The following is a 9964-nucleotide window of genomic DNA, read 5'->3' as shown; positions in this document are numbered from 1 at the left end:
GAGAGAGAGAGAGAGAGAGAGAGAGAGAGAGAGAGAGAGAGAGAGAGTGCGAGAACAATACATTTTGTTATTCAAAAAATTTTTGACAAATAATGCGAAAGACAGACTAATTTATCGCAAGAACGAATACCTTATAAAATTACATAAAATTTAAGAATATTGCAATTTATATAACATATTATAATTTATATAACAATATATCCGAAATCCTTTATTTTTATCTATCTTGGAACAATTGCACCGTGCACACTGAACATTCACAGAATAAGATTGCGCTAGATTCGAAATTCAGTGAAATTATTGCGCGGTCGACAAAGCGGGTGGAAGCGCGAAGGGTGAAAATGAGCTGAGGACTCGGGTGGCTCGTCAACGGTACTGTCGGCTATTGCAATTCGTATCGCGAGTCGTGCGGGAAGATCTCTTATTTTCTCGTTGTATCCGACGAAACCTACCTATATCCTAGAGCGTCTACCCTCATTCCGAGCCACTATTCTGGTGTATCCTCGTAGCAGCAGTAGCAGCAGCGACGGCAGTCCTCTCCGTGTTCTCTCGACGTCCGACTCCGGCGGCTCTATCCTCCACAGAGGAGGAGGAGAAGGAGGAGGAGGAGGAGGAGAAGGAAGAGAAGGAGGAGGATGAGGAGGATAGTACGCCGAGCTCTAGAATGTAAGGGATGATTTTGGAGATAGCTCGAGGGTCGCTCCGGTACGTAGGAGTTGTAGGTTGGTGGACGGGGTGGTGTGCGGGGATAGGAACGGTCGGGTCGAGACGAGTGGTATAGGAGAGAGCTGCCACGGTTAGAGAGGACAGAGAGAAGGCAGAGGGTGAAGGGGCGAGAGGGGGGAGAGGTCGGAGGATACCGGGGAGTAGTATGGAGAGAGAGAGTGGTGTGGGTTTGCGAAACGGGGGCTGCGATTGGGATGCCTCCACGCGCGCGGGAACGAGGGGGATGGTTTGAAGCTTGGGGAAGCGAGCGCGGGACGCGACGGGGATGGAGGTGAGTCTGTGGAGTCTCAGGAGGGTGAGTTTGGCGCCGAGGTGTCGGCCTTTCTCTCCGGTGCTGCATGCGTGTAGGTTCCACGTGTATGTGGCTATCCACGCTCACGCGCGCGCGTGGATCGTTCGTAGCTGCGCGTGGTGACTGACTTGCTTAAATTTAAATAAATAATCCGCAAATGCACGTGACGCTGCGTTACGCGACAACATTGATCTAAGCGGATCGCCTTGCGGTTCGGGTAATTGGCATTCGCGACCGACAATGAGCGGGCTGATAGCGGCCGATATCGATCGGCGCCAATGAGCGCGATGTAGGTTACGGGATATAACGGACAGACGTGTACACGTCCAGCGCGGTAGTAGGCGGTAGGTAGATACAGCTGGCGAGGAAGTTTATTGGGATTTAAGGAGATCAAACCGGGAAACCTATTTCGCACCTTCCGACCTTTCAGTCTGCGACTCTCTTTGTTTTACTTTTTAACGGAACGCACACGAATCGAATAGAGTCAAGTGGATATTTAATACAAAAAAAATACGACTTAAACATTCTCCTTACAAAAGTAGACATATATATTAGATGTACAACTTTGCTTCCGCCGTTTTCCTATAGATGGCTTTAGCGGTAAGTGGTGGTCGAAATAAATAGATCATAGACGTCGTACAATAAACCTGAGCATCTGTCAACATAACCCCATAGAAACATTAGTCGATTTGTGTCTGCATCATAAAGTTATTCTCGATTGAAAATGTCAGTTTACGAGCCAAATTCTCGTCATTTGCGGGAGGTTTTAATTTTCTGCTTCAATATGAAGAAATCTGCGGCTGAGGCTCATCGAATGCTCTCAAATACTTATGGTGAGGCCGCTATTAGTGAAAGAACGTGTCGTGAGTGGTTTCAACGCTTCAAGAACGGTGATTTTGACGTCGAAGACCGGCGGTGGAACAGAGAAGGTTTTCGAAGATGCAGAATTGGAGGCATTACTTGATCAAGACTCGTGTCAAAATCAAGAAGAATTGGCACGATCATTGGGAGTGACTCAACAAGCCATTTCAAAACGCCTCAAAGCCATGGGAATGATTCAGAAGCAAGGAAATGGGGTGCCGTACGAGTTGAAGCCGAGAGATGTTGAACGGCGTTTGTTTCCTTGTGAACAGCTGCTTGAAAGGCAAAGACGGAAGGGATTTCTGCATCGTATTGTGACTGAGGACGAAAAATGGGTTCATTACGATAACTCCAAGCGCAGAAAATTATGGGGAGTTCCCGGCCATGCTTCCACGTCGACGGCCAAACCGAATATTCACGGCTCCAAGGTCATGCTCTGTATTTGGTGGGACCAGCTCGGCGTAGTGTATTATGAGTTGTTAAAACCGACTGAAACAATCACAGGCGATCGGTATCGAACGCAATTGATGCGTTTGAGCCGAGTATTGAAAGACAAACGGCCGCAATACAATGAGAGACACGATAAAGTGATTTTGCAGCATGACAATGCTCGACCCCATGTTGCGAAAGTGGTCAAGACATACTTGGAAACGTTGAAATGGGAAGTCCTACTCCACCCGCCGTATTCTCCAGACGTTGCTTCCTCTGACTATCACTTGTTTCGATCAATGACACACAGCCTGGTTTTTTTTTCTTCCGGTCTTATGAAGAAGTAAAAAATTGGATCGATTCGTGGATTGCCTCAAAAGATAACCAGTTTTTTCGATGCCGGATTCGTACGCTGCTCGAAAGATGAGAGAAAGTAGTGGCCAGCGATGGACAATACTTTGAATCATAAATGTATGACCAGTTTTTTACAATAAAGCCTCGAATTTCGGAAAAAAACGGTAGAAGCAAAGTTGTACACCTAATACATATATTAGCCTAATTTTCAATGACTCGATATTATTTAGATTTGCGAAATTAATAAATGTAAAAAAAAATTAATTACATTAAACAATTAAATAAAAAGAGTTATGAGCCAAGCAAGATGTTTAATGTTAAAATTATAAAACGACGATACTCTCTTGTAAAAACATCAACAAACGTTTTAACTTCAATCGTGTCATTCTCAAGGTTAAGAAATATAATTAAATTATATTAGATACGGTACATAATATTAATATCACAATGGTAATTGTATAACTAAATTTACAAAATTAAAAAGAAATTAAGTTTATTTAATTTTAAGCGGATAAGTACATTAGATTATTTACTTTAAAAATAAGTCATCATTTTGATGAAAATTCGAATTTTCTGATACCTTGAAATTAAGAGAAAGTTTTATTGAACAATTTGTAACGTCTATATTTTACAAGTACAGATACGATGAAAGTTCTTAACAAAAAGCGACAGTTTTCGTTGCGAATAATGTTCCAACCTTGTAAATTTTCTGGCATCGACAAGAAAGTCATGAATATATTACAAGACAAATAACAAGATGCGCTTTACAGATAGACTTCCAATCGGATTTTGTAAATGTCACCCGACTGTCTCTGCCGCGCGGACGTGATTAAAAAGTATCGGGAAAATATCGGACAAATCGGGTTAATACAAATTTTCTACTTTTGACATCTGCCTTATGTCGCGTACTTTGTCGCGACGGTTTTCCTCCGGGTTACTTTTCTCAGTTATGTCTGCGTTATTTCCTGCGTTAAATTTGATCACACAAATCTACGGTGAAAATTTCGAGTCCACCAAAGAACACCATTTTTTTTTTCGTGTTTTTTCATTTCTGTCATGATCGACAGTTTCCTCCTAAACAGTAGCGCATCGGACAAAATACGTTGGAATATTCTATGAGACAAGGTTCTCTAAAAGGGGATAATACTGACGTGCTGTTTGCACTTGTTATTTGAGGAAATTTAATAAGCGTTTTAATTCTAGGACGACTTGAAAATATGGTAGATAACAAGTTTTATTTTTTAATCACTTTAAAGTTATTTTTCAGAATATGAAACTTTATTACAAAGATCCTTAACATTGAAACTTGTTTGCTAAAATATTGGTCATCTGTCCATTGAAAAAAGAGCTGGTCAACCATGGTTATACATTTATCTGCATTATACATTTCTTATATCCTCCCCTCGTTTCTCTCCAGATAATTTTAATCATTAAAAATTATGTCTGCAATAAACTAATGTCTCGTGTCAAATTTTTGGAGCGATTAAAATCATAAATCTTTGTAAGAATAGAATTTGGTAAGAATAGAATTTTATTTGGTTTATTTTAGTTTCGCCTCGGTCTCTCAACAAGTCGCATTAAATAAGCTGCGAACGCAAAATAAGCCGTCATCTAAAAACAAGAATTTTCTTCTCATCGCGACGAAGACGGTGTAGTTATACGGTGAATGGTGATAGCGCTGATATACAGGGAGACACTCGAAATATACGAAAGCACGTGGCCGCCGTTGAAATCGGTTTAACGTTTACCGCCATTAATGTCGTTTCGAACAATGCAACGACGGAAAAGGCAGTCACGAACGTCGAGATAAAGGGGTCAGAGCGTAGCAAGAAAGGGAGTAGATGGCAGGGTGGTGGAGGTGCAGGTAGCGGGCCGAGGGAGGAGATTGAAACGGGGTTACTAATTCTCGAATAATGAAGGGATGAATCGCCGTCCCCTCCGCACACTTTACCAAAGGAACTACTGGCTCGCGCATTTCGCATTGCTGACTCTTTATTTTCTTTCTCGACCTCATGTTACGCATTATTAGGGAGTTTTTGCAATAACGTGAATTCAGATACGGTGAACGCTAAAACCATGTTATCTTTTTCTTAATTAGTTGTTAAGAAGAAGATAACCTGACCTTAACGTTCATCGTATCTGGATAAACGGTATTGCAAAAACTCCCTATTATTGGAAACAATGTCACCGGAACAAAGTCTTTACCGTATTCCTGTCTAATATCGAATCCTTTTTTTGAGATCGAATTTGGGATAAAATCGCATAAAATACTAAATGCTTAGTGTTTTTTTATTTTTTTTGTGCACTTTGCTGTTAGAAAATAGGGATTTTTTGTTGTAGGAGAATTTCTTCTCTTTGAAAAAGAAATAAGGCTACATTTGTAATGAGTGCAAAAGTACATGTACCGGAGGAAATTTTTATAAAAAAGCTTTATTTGTAAAAAATAGACATTCATTAGTAATGAGTACGTTTTGTTCTAATACAAGCAAAAGAACACTTCGTGTGTTCCTACTCTCTTAGAAATTAAATTTCTTGATTATATGAATACGCTTTGACGTTCAAATAATACAATTTTTTATTTTTATTTATTTTTAAGATAATGTATATATTTTAATTATTTCGCACACGGTATCCTTTTAAGTAAAATAAATTTGATAAATATATCTACAGTTTACTTTATTCTTTGTTAATAAATTGTTAATTAGTTGTTTACTTTTTAAAAATAAAATAAAAAAATATATCTCCCGTACAAATACTTTTTGCACTTATTGTATATATTATTTTAACTATTGTAAGTGCGGCGTTAATTTCAAGTGCCACGTTAAAACTTAACTTTCTTTATTTTTCGCAGGAACGAAAATATAAGAAATATAAGGACCATATTTTTACTTTCAATACCTAGTAATTCAAAAAGTATTTAAAAGTATACGAAAATATCGGCTCGTAGATAGATGAAAGAATATACAAACAAATATTACCGTGATGGGATCTAAATATTCTCATACCATCAATGCGATCTCATGGACGCGTGTTCCTAGACGGTAAAAACACTCCACGACGTCATCGGAGGACAAGCGTTCAAACAAACGAGTTGCTTTTTTTCTCAACACAAGTGGATTCCGCAAGGCAATGTTTGCACGTCACTTTATTCTTCTTTCATCCCTACAGTCGACTCGTTCTTTCTCTTACGACGCCCACTTATATTGTTATGTAATTTATCTTGGCCACTCTCGACACGAAGGAATGCGCGCCCTTCGAAGTATTAGCGACACCGGAGGGGTGGCCTTACTTTTCACTCTCGCTAATTTCGTGCTGCGAGAAGCGACCCAACCGGGTTTACAAGGCGACGCACAATTTCGCACTTTCCCGTTTGACAAACGTGCCAGCTTATCCGAAACTTTGGCACTCTGCGAAAGTTTGTTTTCGCGAGAGAGAAAGAGACAGAGAAGCGAAAACGAGCGCGCGACGCTAGGCCGCGTATCGATACTTTCCGATGGGAGAGATTAATTGAAATCACGGCGAGAATCGCGCGAGCCGTAGCTGAAAAAACTAATCCATTAGGAATTGATCGTTTCCTGTTGCTTGTCATTTATTTAGACGTGTTTGAGGCAAATAGAATTTATTAAGAATGCATTCCACGTATCCACGTTTACTTTATTAATATCTACCAGTTATAGGGAAATAAATGTCCTATCTCTCTTTTTATTGATTTTAGGATGCAAACGGTCAGATTAGAGATGAACGAATAAAAAATGTTTTGTTTCAAGCGTTTATCTTTATATATACAGATTTTTTAATAAAATTATACATATAAAAATAGTTTAAAAAATTATAAACATACTTTAAAAAATTAAAAAAAAACGTAACAAAATGGTTTAAAAAGTTAACAAAGTAACTTATTGTTGAAGTAAAATATGATTTCAAGGTGGCATACGTATTCAACTGCGTATCCATATTCATAGAAGCTAAAAGGTGCTTACATACGTAAAAAGGTTAAAAACACGCTTAATACTGCCGCTTATACTGTCTCTTCCGTACCACGAAGAAACCATATTTAAGAACCGAAGCCATACTTTTATCCACTGATGTGCACCTCACGTCTATTTCGCATAAATGGTATATGATTTCGTGTTGAAAGTAAACCGCTGTCAGGCATCAGACATAAAAAAGTCCCATCAACTGGTATCGTATATGTACGTACTGACAGAAATATTACTTCGGCTTGCTGAGATAAAGACAATTATCATATTTTATCTATTAACTAAATTTACTACCTTTTCTCAGAAATTTATTCTTTCTATTTAAAAAAATCGTTATATAGAACGACCTTAAAAAATATTTTTAGATGAAATGCACTAATCAAGAACTTATTAAATATTTTAAAATAGAATCTTTATTAATAGGAATAATCATTTAACTCCTTTACGAAACAAAAAATATCGAAGAAGGTATTAAATAATTGTATTTTTGTATTAAATGATCTGAACGCTTAAAATAAATCAAACAATTCGCCGATTTTATGAATTAGGTCATCGAATTATACATTCTTACTTATTTAACAAAATCAGCACCGATTAAAAATTTAATATTCTGCATTCCACTAGTGTTAAATAAAGGTAAGATAGCGCAAATCAAGTAGTATATTTTAGTTCGTCAAATTAATTTGGTATTGTAAAGATTAAATTTATTGCATTTATGTACATATTAGAATAGCGACGCACTTTTTTTTTTGCATATTTGTAAAATAGGCGAAAGTTAAACGTATATACGACAAAGTGACATGGCGAAATGGCCGCGCGTAAGAAGCTTTAGAACTTTGCGGTTCAACCGCCAACTGTACCTTCGTTGTTGATTCTTCGCCAATATGTATGTATAGGTGCGTGCGCGCGTGTGTGTGTATCTGCGTTTGTGCGCGATACGCCATACCAGTGAAGCAAAGTGTTGAAACTGCTCTCGCTATCGTTTCCGCGCATTCCGCGAAAAGAGCCTCTCTCAGAAAAAGTCCGACTGTTTGCATGTGCGTATGCAAGAGCGCACCCTCTGACGTGGCGTCTAGCGTTTTCAGTTTCTTCAACGAAGAAAAGGTTCCGCTGAGACGCGGACTTCAAAATGCATCTTGCGTTTTCCAGCAGGGCACGTGTACAAATACATCCCGCGTGAATATGTAAGCATTCATCTTTCTTCCGTATCTTCCCTACCGCGGCCAGGCCAATCCCCTTCGTATCCACGTGCCATTCACTCGGCTTATCATCTCGGCTTTTCGCCATCTCACACAGAAAATAATATTAGCCTTTCCAATGCATCTTACTAAGTTTCTCACGAGGTTTACGGTTTAAATTCCGAGAATTAAGACGGTTGAGAGTTAAAATGCGAGTGCGAATATAAACAAGATAACATTTAATCATTAATGTTTCGTTAACATTAATAGGAAAACGAGGAATCTGAGATCATTTCTAAAACGTAATACAGTGTCGTTGCTACTTAACGTAATTTAGCACGTAGTCCGATCTCTCTTCGTATTACAGTACTGTTATATTTTACTATACATATACAATATATGTATGCGAGAGGTACTACAAAGAAACACGTATGTGTATGAAATAAAAGACGCGCGGAATACGAATGTCGAGGTACGAATGCACTCTCCTGCTAAAATATCATCCGTCGGAGTCACTCGATAATAAGCAGCTAGCGATATTCATCCGTTACTTAACTCCCTGCGTAGCCGTCAGCGTAACAAAGCTAACCCTATCCGCGCAAAGCAACCCTATTCCCCTCGAGGATGCATCTCGCGACGTGCACCTGCGCTGAGGCTGCTATGCACGCCGGTGGCAGAGACGAAGGGTAAAAGGGGAGAGTGAAGATAAAGCGAGAGTGCAAGACGCGGATGAAGCGCAGCAGCGAGAGCGGAGAGAGAATGCCGAGCAGCGAAGGGAAGAGAGCCACCAGGCGCGAGGAAGGAAAGGCGGCGGCAGGATAGACAAATAGAGCGAGAACGAGATAGGGAACGAGCGGACGTGCGAAAGGGAGACGGAAGAAGCTACTAGGGATGATGTTAGGGTGAGAGGGGACCCGGAGAAAGATAGAGCTTCACGTAGCACTTTTCCTTGTATTACTTAGCCCAGGGTATAACCCACCGCGGCGTCGGTGGTGCCTATATCTCAGCCGAGGAAAACCACCCTCCGTGTGCGCGTATCTCTCCCTCCCTCCCTCCCTCCCGTCCCGGTCTTCCGACCCCCCGCGCCACGTTCGCCCCGTTCCATCGCATTCTCAATCCACCTTCTGGCAGCTCACTCTCGTCCCCCGCACCCTCCCCCCCCCCCGTGCGCTCGTGCTCGCTCTCACCCTTTTCCCTCCGCTCCTCACCCCTCGCTTCGCTGTACCACCGCAGTCCCCGACATACTCTGTTCTCTCTACTCTCCTTCTCTCCCCCCGTCCCTCCGATCCCACCCACCTAAGACCCCCCTGACACCCACCCTACCCATCCCACGCTTCTCTCTACTCTATACCCATGCTCTACCGTTCCCACCCCCGACAATCCCCCTTACCGCTGCCTCCATCCGGCGCTCCGACTCAACCCAACGCCAACCACCCGCTGAAGGTGGGTGCGCCCTACTGGCGCCTGAATCATCCCGCCCGAGGCCGCGTCGAGGGCGAGGGGATGAAACGGGGAGTATAGAGGGGAGGGCGGGTGGCTGACTGAGCTAGGGTTTTGGCGGTAGAATGGTAGTAGTGGCGGCTGCTGCTGCTGCTGCTGCTGCTACTGCTACTGCTGCTACTACTACTGCTACTACTGCTGCTGCTGTCGGGTGAGAGTTGGCGAGGGGACGGGAGGGTGATTCGTTGGTTGGTTGGGTTGGCAGGGAAACAGGAGTGCGCGGGGAAGGGGTGGATGAGAACGAGAGAGAATTCGAGCGCAAGGTACGTACCCGTGGGGTTGAAAGAGGGCGTCAAGCCGCCGACGTCGTCGTCGTCGTCGTCGTCGTCGGGGACCGAAGCCTACAGACGAGGGAGAAACGAGGTGCCAGGAGGGATATAAGGCTTCACTAATTATTTTTTGTCGGTCGCTCGACAGGGGGGTGCGACTGCCGGCAATGACTGAAATTAAATGAATGAGCACCCCGCCTGCGTCACGTGGGAGAGGGGGAGGGGAGGGAATGATATGGATGATGGGGAGCGGATAGCTTCTGGCGGGATTTCGCTACAAGGGTGGCCTATAGGGGAGAAGGCCGATGTAGGAGCGGAATGCGCAGCGGGGGCGGTCGCGGACGAGGGAAAGGATTATGAATAGGCTGTTCATTT

Source organism: Trachymyrmex cornetzi, unplaced genomic scaffold (genome assembly GCF_001594075.2).
Source record: "Trachymyrmex cornetzi isolate Tcor2-1 unplaced genomic scaffold, Tcor1.1 scaffold98, whole genome shotgun sequence".
Taxonomy (NCBI): domain Eukaryota; kingdom Metazoa; phylum Arthropoda; class Insecta; order Hymenoptera; family Formicidae; genus Trachymyrmex; species Trachymyrmex cornetzi.
This window is presented reverse-complemented; position numbering follows the sequence as displayed.